Genomic DNA, 12,570 nt, shown 5'->3' with positions numbered 1-12,570 from the left:
CAAATTCGAAATTTTGCCCTGTCAAATGATTTTGTGCAAAGGTATGTTCCTTCGACTTGGAAATTCACTCTAATAATTAATCAATTTTTCACATTTTCTTTTGGTCATGCTTGCTGCCGGGAAGCCACTGACGCAGAGAGTTCCTGAAGACGTTTTTGATCACGTGATTTAGACGTAAACAAATTGATGATTTTGATCTGCAAAATCTGGAATGATTTTTTTCGTTTTTGCTCTTTATGTGTTGATTCTATGTTAATGATGGTTATCTCCGTTTTAAGCTATTCTGCTCAAAATTCATAGTGTGACGTAAAAATGATGTCCTGACAAAAGTTGAATCAGAATTTTCCGGCGTTGACACCTTAGAAATTAGTAAAATATTTCCTTGAACCGCGATATGCTGGTCGTATTTCATTTGTTGAAGATATTGACTTGATATTTGTTATATAGTTGACACCATGACAAGTTATAGATCAAATTAGAAATTCGTTCCATTACAATGAATTTTTTTTAACTGGTAGGGGGCTATGTATAGCCAGGCAATACTCATAGTAGGCTTGTTTAAAAACAGATGCCAGTGATTTAATTGACTGATTCATTGCTGGTTTTCAGTACTCTTTGCTACAGAAGTTTTCTTGTGGTCTGAGCAAAGGAGTGAACCACATCGTTTTAGTTTTAGCAGATGGACAATTCTGGTCTAATGGAGATAAAAGTCCAAAAGATATGTTTATGACTTCAATAATTGCACAGGATGAGCATAAACATTAACCTACTTAGCAATGTATGATGAAACATCTAAGACACTGAATATAGTTATCAAAAGTACCAGGATTATAATTTTATACGCCAGACGCGCGTTTCGTCTACATAAGACTCATCAGTGACGCTCAGATCAAAATAGTTAAAAAGCCAAACAAATACAAAGTTGAAGAGCATTGAGGACCCAAGATTCCCGAAAGTTGTGCCAAATACGGCTAAGGTAATCTACTCCTGGGGTAAGAAAATCCTTAGTTTTTCGAAAAATTCAAAAGTTTTGTAAACAGAAAATTTATAAAAATGACCATATAATTGATATTCATGTCAACACCGAAGTGCTGACAACTGGGCTGGTGATACCCTCGGGGACGAAACGTCCACCAGCAGTGGCATCGACCCAGTGGTGTAAATAGTTATCAAAAGTACCAGGATTATAATTTTATACGCCAGACGGGCGTTTCGTCTACATAATACTCATCAGTGACGCTCAGATCAAAATAGTTAAAAAGCCAAACAAATACAAAGTTGAAGAGCATTGAGGACCCAAAATTCCCAAAAGTTGTGCCAAATACGGCTAAGGTAATCTACTCCTGGGGTAAGAAAATCCTTAGTTTTTCGAAAAATTCAAAAGTTTTGTAAACAGAAAATTTATAAAAATGACCATATAATTGATATTCATGTCAACACCGAAGTGCTGACTGAAGACATACTGAAACTTTGAAACAATAAAAGTATCTTTCCAACGTCCACATCAAGTTGAAAGTTGTCTTAAAAAAGAACAGATTTTTTTGGTAGGTAGAAGAGTAGTTTGGCATTATGTTTTCCAATCCGTCCATTTGTGCAATTGAATTACTTAGATGTGTTCACAACAACTTGAAACCCCTAGCTCACCTATTCATTATGAAATATATGCCATATAAAGGTTTTGAAGCAGATTTCACAAATAACTAATTAGTAGTGATGTGAAAGCACATGCAAGACTTGGTGTTTTATGAACACATTATCTTGGTTTAAAATAAACTCATCATAGATACCATGACTAAATTTTGTATATCCGCCAGACACGCGTTTCGTCTACAAAAGACTCATCAGTGACGCTCAAATCCAAAAAAGTTAAAAAGGCCAAATAAAGTACGAATTGTGACCAATACAACATATGTCGCATATGAAATAGGAGTTGTCTATCTATAATCTGGATCATTTAAGTTAATCTCCTGGATGTTGGTTTATAACCTATTTTACTGAACAACTTTAAGAAAAGAAAAGAATAAACTTTTGACAAAACCGTTTGCCTATATGTAATAGAAGAGGGACGAAAAATACCAGATGGATAGTCAAACTCATGAATCGAAAGAAGAAAAAATGACACCGCCATGGCTAAAAATGAAAAAAAGACAAATAGACAAACAAAAGTACACATGACACACCATAGAAAACTAAAGAATAAGCAACACGAACCCCACAAGAAACTAGGGGTGATCTCATGTGCTCTGGAATGGTAAGAAGATCCTGCTCCACATGTGGCACCCGTCGTGTTCCTTATGTGATAACAAATCCGATAAATAATGTTAATTCGGTAGGTCACATTCATGAAATGGATGGGGATTGTAGTTACGACGTAAGGAACATATCTGATATCATTTGTGAAACGGTTATTCCATAACGGTCAACCAACTGGTTTTTACATGTCTGTATAACGGCAAAGTTTTCTAAGTTTGTATGGTCTATGGGTGATTGAAAAAATGAAAAAAATTGAATAACTAGAACAATTCTGAAAATAGTTAGTCTTTTATTAAATGGCAAAATTGAAAGCACAAGTGTATGAAAAGAAAGGAAAAAAGTAAAATCACAAATAATAAATCAAAAATACTAAACTAAACAGATAGCCCTAACCAAATGGCAAAATCAAACGATAAAACACATCAATGGACACCAACACTATTAAAACAATTGTTATATTCCTGACTTGTTTAAGGAAATGAGCAAAGTGACCTCCATGAGATGCACAAATGAAACTACATCTGCCTTCCAAATATGATAGCCTGACCATTACATGATTCCTCTTAAATTGAATTATCATAGACTATTAATTGTTGACACCCCAGACACCACTATCATATGGTTTTAGTCCTTAGTTTTCTATGTGGTGTCTTGTGTATTATTAATTATTTGTCTTTTTTTCATTTTTAGCAATGTCATTGTCAGTTTATTTTCGGTCTGTTTGATTGAATTTACATCTGTATCTTTCGCTTTTCTCTTATACTACAGTCTCGTCTCTGCAACTATTGAGACCAGTACCAGTACTCTTAATTATGAGTATGCTACTAACAGGAACGTGTGGATAAAACTGATATATGTTTGATTGCATATTGAAATCCACTAAGAGCCAGTTTTTTTTCAAGTTTGAATTATCCTTGATTGTAAAAGTGCTTATAATATGAAAATTATTGAATTTTATAGTCAGTGGAACTTGAAAACAGTGACCAATCACTATATCTGTTGCTTGGGTACTCACAAAGCAAGAGAAAAAGAAATAGTGGGGGTTACATCGATAAGACACAAGCACAAAATTAAAGCATGTAGAGGTCAGCACATGGTCTCAACAATAGACAAGAGTCTTCATGAAATGTATCAAATTTAAATTGCAAATTGACTGCCAAAAGAGATAATTTATTTATATTAACCATGCATTTGTTAGATTTCTTAGCCTGTTACACAACTTTTTGGAATTTTGGATCCTCAATGCTCTTCAAGTTTGAATTATCCTTGATTGTAAAAGTGCTCTTCAAGTTTGTACTTGTTTGGCTTTATAAATATTTTGATATGAGCGTCACTGACGTGTCTTATGTAGACGAAACGCGCGTCTGGCGTACTAAATTATAACCCTGGTACCTGTGAGAACTATATCATGTATATAGTTATTTTTTCAAATCAAAAATGTAGCACAACTTATTTTGAGAAAATTCCACTTAAACTAGTACATGGGGCTGTTAGTTAGTCTTTGGTTATTCTTTAATGGTTAATCTTTTCTGTAACTAATGATAAAGAACAAAAGTAAAAGCATAATTTCATTGCTTTGAGTTAAAAACAAGTATTTTGTGTAAAGAATTACTGTGGATTCAATATCATCTGAGGGATACCATTTTGGTCTTTTTCGTGGGCAAACACTAATTTATAAACTAATGTTCAATAAAATACAAATTTTCTATAGACTTGTGTTCTAACTTGTTTGAAAACCAAGAAGTGATATATCCACAACCATACAATTGTTTTCTCAATTCAATAAAAAAAAATGGTACCAACAAAAAATAAAAGAACCCACAGAAATACACATTATCCTTCCTTTCTTGTTACTGTTGATAATTTGTGATAATACACTCAGAAGGACATCAATAAGTTTTAATACTTTAAAATTAGTACATGTTACATAATTGACCACTAACAGGACGTGATATATAATTGTAGAAACATGAAAAGAGTTATTTTTCTTTATAAAGTCAAAGTAACATTAAATAACTTAAATCTACTTTCTTTTGTTTCATATAATGACAAGATCTTCGCAGGGTTTAGACTACTCTCAGATCTTAGGAGATTATTCTGTCCCTTATGAAAACTTAAAAGTTGCTAAATTAAAAGTACAAGATCGTTAGAGGGTTTAGACTACCCTCGGATCAAGGGAATTATTTTGCGCCATGTGACAAATATAAAATGATAAAATTTTATGAATTATTTCACTTTTTAAACAAAGTCCTTTTTGAATAACTTGCAAATAAACTCATCATAGATACCAGGACTAATTTTAATATATACACCAGACGCGCGTTTCGTCTACATCAGTGACGCTCGAATCCAAAAAAGTTAAAAAGGCCAAATAAAGTACGAAGCAAAAGTTCATAAGATGAAGCTCCAAACTTTGTCATGCAAATTTACTAATGGTTTATCTCCTGAACACCATTTAATATTGTCTACCCCTTTCGACGCCAATATTTCAGCTATTGGTGCAATGAAAATTCTTAAGCACTTGTCATCTACAAGTTTAGTTGAATAAACAGCTTCAACTACACTTTTATTGTCAATGTAAGCTTCAATTGGTATAGTCTGATGTTTTAATACTAAAATGTCTTCAATTATTCGACGGTTATTAGACTCTAGCCCATCTTGTAAGCCTGTGGCTTCTGCTACAATTTTAGATCTTACTATAAGTTTGATTTTGTTGCTTGCCAACTTATTGGACATGTACAGCTATTACTTTCATTGCCTACTATTCAAATTACATGAGATTCTGCACTTCCAGTTCTATTACTAATATTTCTCAGAGAGGCGTCTGTTAATACGATAATTTTTCATTCATCTATATATTTATTCGTTTTTGGAAATGAAATTATTGATTTAATTTCCTTAAGTCTATTATTTATCAAATGTGCATCTATCCCTTCTTTAAATTTAGTACTCATTTCAAAAGTCATATATATTAGGCGAGTGATATGAGAGCCAAATTTACATTTTTAATGCACCTACCTAACACACGGCTAAATTATATATCACTAGAAAGCTAAGAATGTGTACTTTCTAAATATCCCGGTCGTCAAAAGAAATTATGGTGCATTTTTTTTAAATCGAGGTCAAAGGTCATGGGTGGAATTTCAATTCACGGATACTTCCAGTTGTAAAATCGAGTCAAAACAAATGCAAAAACGAAACAATTTTATAGGAATGCTGTATTACTGTTGGGAAAATATATTTCTATCATAATATTAATTAATTTTGGTTGATTTTAACGGTAACACATGTTACATAACGTTTTCTCTCGGAGTCTTTGAAAATCAACCATTTAAGTCACACAAATGTATCTGTAGTCGCCATTGCATTATCTAAATCTTATAATACCTCCATATCATTTGATTGCACGTATTTACAAACATATATCTGCAAATTTGATATAAATAATCCGAAACAAAATATTTTAAGCAAGAGGAAAATATAACATATGACGTATTTTTAATTGTTTAGAAAAGTCCCATGATGAGCTGTTCATTAAAATTGAGGAAGCGTATGGTCTCCTGTTAGTTTGAAAGCCTGCCAACCGTTTCAAGATCAGACAACCATAGAGCAGATTTTCTTTTATTATTGTAGTGCAATATGTTGATATATAAAAAAGAAGATGTGGTATGATTGCCAATGAGACAACTATCCACAAAAGACCAAAATGACACAGACATTAACAACTCATACATCACTAAATCAGATATGATAAGAGTACTAACAAACATAACTAAAATGAGTAAAGTGCTACTAGTATATTTATATCAACAAATTGATAGTTTTAATATGAAACACCACAAGGAAAATATGATCACTCATTGTACGTCAAACTGTGTTTGATTTTACTTCAGTCGGCTGCCGTGTATCTGAGATATATAATTAATCAAACAACACTTGACAAAGTAGTTTGTACTCTTTTTAAATTACGCTAGGGATGACGTTCGGCTACTTTGGCACTAAGTATTACTTTTTTTTTTTTTTATCTTGTTTCACCGCTTCAAACGGAGGACAAGGCTATCCTAATATTGAACCTTTTATTTGGCTTTCTGATGTTAAAATCCCGTTAGCGTATAACCTAAATGATCGAAACGTCGGACCGATGGGATGTTGGACCATTTAGGTGTCGGAATATTGCGATATCGGAATATTATAGCTTCATTTAAACTTGTAATCTCATCATTCTTATCGGTCAATATTATCCTTACAAAGACAACTTCCTTGGCATGGGCATATATCAGTACAGCAGAGGTTTTGCTCAAAGCGGACACAAGATCTACTATACAGATTGAATTAAAAATTTGGAATGGACATGAGGGATTTGTCAAAGAGACACCAACGGTTAAAAAGCAGGCAACGGCCAAAAACCACCAATGGGTCGTCAATGCAGCAAGAAACACCCAAATCTGGAGGCATTCTTCAGCTGGACCCTACACAAAAATGTACTAGTTTGAAATGATAATGGACGTCATACTAAGCTTCGAAATATACTCAAGAAGTTAAAATAAAAGTTATACAAAACTTAGAAAGGCCAGAGGCTCCTGACTTGGGACAGGCGCAAAATTGCGGCGGGGTTAAATATGTTTTTGAAAATCTCAACCCTCCCCCTATACCTATACCAATGCGTGAACAGATCAAATCTTGAAGAAAGTTGAATGACATCATACCGGACCGATGTTGCCTTTTAGCCAACCAAAGTCATACGGAGATCTGTTATTGTTTCTGTAGTTAGGTCGACATTGTCTTGGATAAAATTTTAACCCCCAGAAGAAAAATAATGCCATGTAGAATGGATGCCCCATTTTTATTGTTTCTAATCTCCTGATCAGTCAAACTTGTTGATAGTTATCAAAGGTGTGTCCATAAATACGGTGCATTTGTAGTGATAAACCTAAATGAAAAAGAGTAAAAAAAATATTTATAGATAATATACATTCTACTAAAGCCATACATCTAAGAACTTTGTCAAAAGAAATATCGTAGGCTTTATTAACTGCCGCAGATGTGTCATCATCTAAAAGCTTAAGACAATACAGAAATGTTTTTAAAGCAGATGGCATAATTTCAATTGAATAATCCAGTGAAATGTTTTTAGATAATGGATAAGGTGATTGGATTACAACTCTACCCTATATCTGCTTCCGTAAAATACTAGTAGCTGCATAAAGTGCTTGCAACCAGTTTCGCAGTCACTGCTCAGATCTTTAATTTTGACAGACCGTATATCACAGTCATTTTAAACGGGTAATTTTCCGTCATTACGGCATAAGACAAAATTATAGAGCTACTGTATACAATATTGGATGCACCTTGGCCTTGTTGAAGCTGTATACATATAACTATAAATTGACCATGGTTTTTTAGTTTTTGTTGAAGCTGATCATATGTTGTGTAGTTTTCTCGGCGGCGATCCTCGGACAGAAATTAAGCCCTGTCCACTGATCAAGTAATTAAAGTTGTTAACCAGAATACTTCCTTGTGTACAGGCACGTCATCTTTAATCGTCGAATTGTCAGTAAAAGCTGTTTTATGTTCAGAACTAAATAGCTCTTTAATTTCTGATTTCAAATTGTGTAGCAAATATTTAGCGATGCAAGCTCGATGGTATAAAGATTTAATAGTAAAATTATGAGTTATTTTGTAAATCAGATCATTGTAGGAGATATATGTAGTAACACTCAAAACAGCTTGAGTTTGCTCCTCAGAGGATACCTTATGAAGTTGTTTAACTTGCTTATAGGCTTTATACATTTGCAACATATACAAACAGACAAATTAAAATGAGTTGTAGATCTACTGCCCTCGTTGATATATGAGAAGAGACTGGTCGGTAGAATTGGTACATGTAGTACAAAGTCTTTGTACAGACAAAACAGAAGATGATAGGTTGTGCTTACTTTTGAAATATTTATAGCAACTCTTATGATATTTTGTATTTTCAAATGGGATGTTTTCATTTTTTCCATATTCATCGACCAGTCTTCTGTAAACTTTATCTTTTCGTTTTCCCACTGCGGCAATACAACTGTATCTTCATTTAAGTGTTTAACTACATAGTTTCTATGTAGAAAATACACGACAGACTATGCATCTGTGTCAATAAATGGATATTTTTTTTGCTTTTCAGCAAAGGAAGAGTTTCATTGTGAACTGGACTGTGAAAATTTGACACGACTCGGAATATTTTCTACAGTTTTCCGATACGATTCCTTATTTAGAAAGGGGTGAATTCTACAGAGCTCAAAAACTATGTTTTACTTTGATTTGATCTTTATTTCGGACGATTTTATATCTATTTAAGCTACACTGAAGTTAAAGATAGAAATAGAGCCGTTTAAATATAATTTATCGTACCTAAAAGCACTATTAAGTACACGGAAATCGACTAATATATTCAGTAAAAAACGATAACGAAATAGATAAGGGATTCCGGAAATTATAGTGATTTTACTCAACATCATAAAATTACAGAAATTCGTGATTTTAAGAAATGTTGAGATAAAGTCTTGATCTTGAATGAAAAAAAAAGGTAACTGACGAGTACTTTGGTGTGTTCTAAAACGGATAGAGAGCAAAAACATTTAATAAAAATTTAATTGTAGATCCGAAAAGGTCGGGATTATGAAAATTTTGGTACAAAATGTCAAATATTTAGAAGGAATACAAAAGCATGCGGAGTTACAGTTATAAATATTGTTTTTCATTATTTTAAGAATCTAATTCACTTAATTATTCTGTCTAAAAGAAGAGATACGACTTATTTCCTTTGCTTGAAAAACATGTCGTAATTTTATAATTTTCAACTAATTTCTGAAATAAACGTCAATTTTACAAAAACTGCACCGTACGATTTTGTGAAGACCGGGCAAAAATCAAAGTTTAATCATTATTCTTTCATTTAAAAAAAATTAGCCGTGTGTTAGGTGGGTGCATTAAAGTCCTTAACTAGACGTCTTTTTCAAATATTACACTCGCCTATATCAGGTTTTGAAACTTGAACAGCTAAATTTTATTTGGTCAATTAACTTCCTGTACAAGGTTTGTTCCCTTGTATTAAGGACATATTGTGTCGTTGCGGCTCTTATGGTTTTATAGTTGTTATCTATTTTCTCGATATATGTAGAATGATCCAGAATAATGTCATAATTGTTCTAATAAATTTGATATCCTACATACGAAAAATATTTCTCTTCAATTTTTCCGTCAATAAATCTTGTCCGCAGTTTTCTCATAACATAAACTTCCTCAAACTTTTCATCCCCAGAATGAAGAAAATCACCTACATGAAAACAATTCATTCAACAAACATTTGACAAACACTGCAGGGTCCAAACTATATTGTTTACATTCCAAACGTATAAACTCCCCCCTTACACTGAAATAAAATGATATTGCTCCATATTTAAGTCCATACAAGCAGTCCTTTAATCTCCATATTTTTCCATTCTTAAAATTTGCTTTCTGGTTGGGGCTTCAGAAACACCCATCTCTATCTTATATCTTCCCTTGAAGAAAAGCCGATTTTATAGTTTTAACGATCCGACTCATGCTTGCATTAAACGTTGAAAGGAATATTTTAATTATTCTTTTTCCTACTGTTGGACTGCCTCTCTGCATGGTAAATTCTTCTTCAAAACCTCGCACAAGTTTTGCTTTTGTTTGATTATCTTTGGTTGTAATAACCCATCTTGTATAAAGAGCATTCTGAACTATGTCATCACATTCTTCATAAGTGTCAAAATTATGGAGTTTTAAAAGTTCAGTTTGTTTAGCAATTTCAGCGCCATTCAAAAAGGAACAATTTTGTCGTATTTACACCAATTTTAGTCTCACCACTGTCACATGTGACCCTTTCCAAGTCAACTTTATCTGAATCTACACTTTTCTCATCTTCATCAACATCATCTTGAACATATTATATCAATGTTTATTTTTCCCTTTTACTTTTTTCTACTTTACTACATGTGTGTGAATTAGGCAGTTTGTACTGAATTTTGTCATTTTCTTCTAGATTAGGGATTATTATTGCCTGAATGTTCTCAATCTGAGGAATTCTTTTTTTCAATGTAGATAATAACTCGAAAAAAAATCTTTTCTTTTATACACAGGAAACTTCATTATTTTTATTAGTATATCTGGTTTCATGAATGCCTGTTTCATTTGTATGAGATGTTTCAATATTGTCGTTTTGTTCACGAAAATTAATATCTTTAGTTTTAGTTACTAAGTAATCTGTTTGGTGGAACTCTCTGACTCACAAAGACTTCTCCATGTCGAACAAAAACTAGTTTTCCAACCTGGAAAACTACCTTCCCCGGTCTAATTTTTAAAGTCTCACAGCACATACATCAACCTCGAGAAGTTCTTCATTTTTATCTATTGGAATGCAGTTGTTTCCTGATGAAGTAAAATTCAGTGATATATGTTAACCAAATTTCTCTACAGTATAATTTTCGATATCCATTTTCACACCTGCCTTTTTCATTGCTGTTCGAGACAATAAAAGTGGGATGTCCGACTCTACAACATCAGTTCTTTTTGTTATATCTTTACCTGCGATAACTGCTGGCAGATTATACCCTCCAATTGATTTTAATCGTGTTTCACCTCCAAATTTAAATACCTTGTTGCCACCCTCCTTATCAATTCTTTGCTTTATCAGTTCCACTTAAAGAGTTAACATAACTCCTCATCCATAATTGTTCGCATACAGTGCTTCTACGTGTACTATCAAGAAAGCAGTTTCGTGCATCCATCCCAAGACGAGTGATATCCTCACGCACGTTTCCTATAAGCATGACTACTTCCTCTTTCTCTGATATATTTACTCTCTCCTGTATATTCTCCCAGCTATGTGGACAGTTTGCCATCATATGTCGGAAAGATCCACAAGAACTACATGTCAATATTGTGCCGTCTGTACCTTTTGGTATATACTCTTCTTTACTGTAGAGCATCCTACCCTTGTCCAATTAGTTTTTCCACCCCGTTGACCTTTATCAAAACCTCAAATGTTTTATGTTTATATCTAAAACACCCTGCTGCCAGAAAAGCTTCTTCATTCTCAGCTAAAAAAGCAAGCTACCTATTGAGGCATAAACTTTGTCTGAATCACACATTTCACCCTTAATTTTTATTTTTGAGAGATCTCTTTGCTTCGTCATACAATGTTGGTCTGTTTTTATAATTTATGCTGTAAGCACTTACATTTTTTCTTCTTTGGTAATCTTGGCTTTTCTCAACAGTTGAAAGTCAATATTTCAGAGGGCAACTTTGTATTTTCTTTTCAATTTTACGATACTTAACATCAAATGTTTCTACATAATCTTGAATTGATTGGCCCTTTTTAAAATCTGCAAAATCTTCATTGCAAGACTGTCGTCTAAGTCATCTTTTGCGTATCACCAGCCCAGTAGTCAGCACTTTTTGTGCTGAAATGAATTATCATTGATATGGTTCTATTTATAAATTAACTGTTTACAAAATTTTGAATTTTTGAAATACTAAGGCTTTTCTATCTCAGGCATAGTTTACTTTAGCTGGATTTGGCAAAACTTTTAGGAATTTTGGTCCTCAATGCTCTTCAACTTCTTACTTTATTTGGCCTTTTTAAATTTTGGATTCCAGCGTCACTGATGAGTCTTTTTTGTAGACGAAAAGCGCGTCTGGCATATATACAAGATTTAGTCCTGGTATCTATGATGAGTTTATTTGCAAGATGTTTGTCCACAAATGTAATTAGTGGTGTCAAACCAGTGTCTTCCTTTAAATCATCTAAACTTATCTGATCAAACAGTTTTTCTCTAATTTTTTGATTCATTACATTCATGTAGGAATAGGGCAATTACAACACCCTATCTAAATCAGTTATTTCATTCCAGGCCAAAAGTTCTTGCTTGTAAAGTTCAAATGATTTCAGTTTTGCATTGTTCTTGGGGTGGGGTATAATATTGTCCACCTTTATATTTTCTCTCCACTTTACACTCTATTATTATGCACTCTTATGTCTTTTCCTTTCAACCAGGCACTGCTACCATTTTTTACTCAGAAGGACATTAATAAGTTTTAATACTTTAATAACTATAAGCATAATGTTACACAATCGACCACTAACAGAAAAAGGACTCACTCCTACAGGAAGTAAGTGATTGTAGAAACATGAAATAGAGCTATCTCTCTTTACATAGTCAAAGTAATATTAGATTAAAAGATTGTTGGTGTTTAATGCCACAAAAACTATTAGCTGTATTATGGCAATCAGTTTCTATTGGTGGAAGA

The sequence above is a fragment of the Mytilus edulis genome, chromosome 6 (genome assembly GCF_963676685.1).
Source record: "Mytilus edulis chromosome 6, xbMytEdul2.2, whole genome shotgun sequence".
Classification (NCBI taxonomy): domain Eukaryota; kingdom Metazoa; phylum Mollusca; class Bivalvia; order Mytilida; family Mytilidae; genus Mytilus; species Mytilus edulis.
This window is presented reverse-complemented; position numbering follows the sequence as displayed.